Source organism: Cupressus sempervirens, chromosome 6 (assembly GCF_028749045.1).
Source record: "Cupressus sempervirens isolate cs-2001-9-10 chromosome 6, ASM2874904v1, whole genome shotgun sequence".
In the NCBI taxonomy this organism is placed as follows: Eukaryota; Viridiplantae; Streptophyta; class Pinopsida; order Cupressales; family Cupressaceae; genus Cupressus; species Cupressus sempervirens.
Window position 1 is genome coordinate 37,124,624 of NC_143123.1, and position 4,987 is coordinate 37,129,610.

The following is a 4,987-nucleotide window of genomic DNA, read 5'->3' on the forward strand; positions in this document are numbered from 1 at the left end:
TTGTTAAATAAATAAATGCTTCTTATGCTCATTTGTATTTTTTGTTCCTCTTTTTTTTTTCATTAATGATAGTTCTTATTCCTCTTAAACATTGTTTTAAACATTATGGCTCAAAAAATGACAAATTACAAATTTGTGATTTTATTATATTATGAACTAACGGTTTAAAAAAGTACACCAAGAATTGTTTGGTGGTTTGGCTTTGTTATTTCAAGACTATACTAGATAAAGGAATTTTTATGGGAAATCGAATGCGGGAAGAAAATGATGATTCACATATTGTATCTCTCTTTTCTATCTTTCAAATGACAAGCAAAACTGAAGGACTACTTCCCAACTCTATCCTCTTAGTCCCTCTTGAGTTGGGTTGTAATTTTGTACTATTTTAATCAATGGCTTTGGCCTCATGCTTATCAAATAAAAGGGGGTGTGAATGACGACAAGAAATTAAATATGATAGTAAGTTATTATACTTAAATTTGAGGAGAAGAAATTTGAAAATGGACAAAAATATTGTATAAGTTTGTAGGTGTCGTGTAGTTGCATTTTTTTGTTATTATTTGACTTATCTGCTATATTTAACTTGTACAAGTTTTTATTTAGCTATCAATTGTGTATTTGTCAAATTTTTATATAAAATATTTATCCACCTTTTCTATGGTTGTAGGATAGTGGCGGATTGGACATTTTCAATTTAGATATTGAAATTCAATTATCAGTCAATTCTCTTCATTTCTTACAAACATAGACTATAAGAAAAATGATATACTATAGTTATATATTTTTATTTAAAGGAAATCATTTTAGATACCCTATTTCATCTTTTTTCCTTTGAGCATTTCAAGATGTATCATTGAGATTTAATGGAGGAAACATCCACATTGGTGCAATAAATGGATAACATGCATACGTTAACTTTAATGTGATGTTATTAGAGCATAGACAAAGAACAAAGCAATGTATAAAAGAATGAACAATCATACAAATATATTACAAAGGTCAAATAGTGGTTTTTTATATTCAATTTTGCATCCAATGTCATAAATGTAGCACATCTTTTTCACAAATAAAATAGCTATGATGTTTGCCAGAAAAAGAAAAAAAGAGGAACTCTATGAGCAAGCATTGTTATGCCACAGACATGCATAGCTATGCATTTTCATGATTAATTTATATGTTATCTAAATGTTAACTAGATAATGCAGTTGTTATATGGTTGCATTGGAATGATGATTAAAATTATTTACATTGTTTGGTATAGTGGACATAGTCTAACCTTAAAGTTGAAAATAGTTGTATGGGATATTTTGTTGGAAGATGGGGTGTTTGATTTGATGTCATATTTATTGCAACTATGTAAGGAAACAAAGTGTATGAAGATTTTATAATAATCAAATATGTGTGGACAAAACCTTTAGAAAGACTTTTTTTTTAATTGTTTTACAATTTCTGAAGAATAAAGAAAAATGATAATCATTCAAAAATGCAAATTTATGTTTATTGTAACAAACACAAAATTGGAATGAGTTCAAGAAACAAAAGTGTCATGATCAATAGAAAATACTTTACTATTGTTTATAGGATCTGACAAATGGATGGAAACAACACAAATATAAAGTTGAGCACTCTAGAATATGAATTTGCATTGCAAGAAAGTTGAAAGAAAAGTAGAGAATACTATGCCCATCATAAATATGGGATAGTGCAAGTACATAGACACAATAAATAAATATGCCAAGAACAAGGTTGAGTAAGTCAAATATAGGCACAAAAGCTACAAAAATGCCAAGCCAACCAAATATAGCATGCTCGTCATAGAGGGGAAATTGTTCAACAACAATTGTGATGGTTAGAACGATCTACACGTGATGACCAATTGCTCCCATAGGATCAACAAGATATGAAATGCACAATAATCAACAAACAAAATGAATACATAAAAGTAAAACAACAATTTTGAAAGAGAATTGATGCACTGTCCACCTTAAAGGTATGTGTTACCCACAAAGAGTCTTACCCAAGAATGTTGCTCCAAACATCGAAGGAAACCACTACTTGTAACAAATGTTATAGTGAAAAAGGCATCCATCATTTTTTCGTTTTTCAACAACATAGATCCAGGTGAACCAACTGCACTATTGCAAAGACTAACCCAAGTAGAAGAAATGCTCATTGCATAAGTGAACCCTGTAGTACAAGTAAGACAAAGTTTTGTAGGTTAGTACAAATACAAAGGCCATACAATGAGCTTTGAACAAGATATAACATAAATCGCAAAGGTACTCTCACTTAGGGTGCACGAACTAGACATGCTCATAGCTCAAAGGATGCATACAAGTAGCCAATATTCTGACTCTTACATGAGCAAAATCCACATAGACATGCATTATTATACAAGAACAAGAATGCTCCATATTATGTAGATGTTATTGATTGCTTAAAAAGAACTATCAGAGGATCAAGCTGACATTTTAAGCCTACTACAAAGTGTAGAAGCAAATGAAGAAATGGTAAGTTACAGTAGTGAAGTAGAAATGGACAAGGAGCCAATCGAAGACAACATGGCTTTCACGTCATCATTTGTAACAAAAGTGCCAAAAAGATGTTGTGAGCTAAACATTATCAAGCAAACATTAGACCTAGATGACAATAAAGGTCCAACATTATCAACTGGCTAGAAATGAACCCGTTTGTAATAAATGAATACAACATGGAAGGATTTCCTACCCTCTTTCCTAATGGATCTACACAACCTATGCAACCATGACTAAGACAAGTGCAAAGGCATGAGTTTACATAGCACATGATACAGCATTGTAACCAAAGATTTAGAAGACATCCCCATTTTTGGTATTTTATCTACAAATCAATGCACTTGTTTGATACTATTGATTTTGTCATGTTACAAAATAGGAAAATGTTAAAAATGCTAAATCATCCAATTGCAATGAGTTTTACAACAAGCACTAGAAGCACAATAGAAAATCACGTCATTGATGAACAATTGGAGCAACATATCCTGCTCTGTCAAGGCCACAAGAAGTGTTGGTAAATTGAGCTCTACGCTAAATACTTCAAATTGTTTACAACACTGGATCTAGCCCATCAGATGTTTTGACATACATTGTAGCGAGGATCAATAATTACTGTATTGGTTCACAATGAAATGTGGATGGCCCAAAGATCCTACAAATAATTCTAATGTCACTAGGTAATCAAAGGAAAATACCGCTTACAATGGCATAGACTATAACAATCCACATATCCCAAGGGCTAACGTTACAAAGAGCAACGATCAACATTGGCATAATAGAGAGACAAGGTTTGACATTCACAACTATGTCAAGAGTTAAATTATAAAACCACTTTCACCTTTAACCAATGTTCTCCTTCGAAAGATTCTCAAAAATGCAAAATAGTACAAAGAGAGTTCTAAGAAAGAAGAAGGAAGACCGATTGAGGAAACTTTCTTCACACTAGAAAAGAAAGTAAATATTGAGAAATCTTTCTTCGCACTAAAACAAGAAATCCAATGATATACTAATAATTGGATTTACCCCTTGTTGAATGCACCCTTCACTTAGTGAGGGGAAAACAAAGCAAACATTGAGTTTATTTTTTTGGACAGGTGCAACTACTAGTTTTTTTAGAAACAGAAAATAGTTTTAGTCTAAATGATTCTTAGATCTTGCTAAGTGCCCTCGGACCTCAGGCTTATCCTATACATGTCTAAAAGCATTAAAACAGAATATACTCTTAACATGAACTACTTTTAAAATAAGTTTTTGTAACCCTGTCCACAAATTTATTATCTTTAAAAATAAGAATAAAGTTGGACCATAATCTGATACGAAAGCTTTGTGTGGTCCTTCGAGTTCGGTTCCAAGAAAGGGACGTATGAAATTCAGCTGGAATGTTCGAGGAAATATGTTGGCAATGTCGTCGCAGCGGCGAAGGAAAGTGAGTCCCCCAAACTTATCCACACAATTACAGCTATATATACCTGACAACGCCTCACTTCTTAGCAGCAGAGTTCAATTCCACCATTCTTTTTTTAAATTTGTTTTCTGCATTATTTCCTTCATATCTTCTCCTTCTCTCTGCAAATTGTCTTTACCTAAAATTAATCTTTCAATACATCTTCTTTACGATGCCAAGAGACGAGTTTTGCGTAGCTCTGCAACAGATCGCACTTCATTTGCTCGGCGACGACTTCACGCCCTCCGCTGCCCTAAACTCAGATTTTGGACAGACTCTCATTCCGTCCGTTGACGGACATGATTTGTCTGACAATAGACGGACTGTTAAGAGACACTACAGAGGAGTGCGACAAAGGCCGTGGGGAAAATACGCGGCTGAGATTAGAGACTCCAACAATCATGGAGCCCGTATTTGGCTCGGTACTTTTGAAACGGCGGAGGCAGCCGCTGTGGCATATGACCGCGCCGCTTACAAAATGAGAGGGGCAAGGGCTCTGCTCAACTTTCCCCTCAGCGCAGGGTGTGCTGACGTGGAGCCTAAGTCCAACAAGAGAGACAGATAAAGTGTCGACGTGGAAGCTCAGCAGCCACGTCACACTCGGCTGAAAATAGACGTAAAACATGAAGAGGAAGATGTGTTTGGGAAACTAGAAATTCTGTTCCCTCTTTCTCCGCTCCCATTCAATTTCTTTTCCTTCACAAATTCACCCATGGTGAACTAGTGTATTTACTTTACTTTATTTTCTCCATTCAATTTATTTTTTAAACCAATAATATTTTATTTTTTTTTATTGAAGAAAGCTGAAAGAATTACAATAAATAGTTATAGTTATGAATCTCTAAGACAAAACATGCTAAAACTACATAACTTTAACTAGCCACAAGGCTAAGAACAGCGGACTTACTAAGACAAACAATCAACCAAATTGCCCCATAAAGGAACAATTAGACTCTGAAACTAAGAAATTGTTGAAGTTGCTTGGAACATTTTATTTCTCCTTCCTGTA

The 4,987-nt window shown here is 33.9% G+C and overlaps 1 pseudogene; it reads left to right on the forward strand.

Annotated features, from left to right (window-relative positions):
* The first annotated feature begins 3,846 nt into the window (after nucleotides 1-3,846).
* On the forward strand, nucleotides 3,847-4,780 carry LOC149550981 (ethylene-responsive transcription factor 5-like; annotated as a pseudogene).
* The last annotated feature ends 207 nt before the right edge of the window (nucleotides 4,781-4,987 follow it).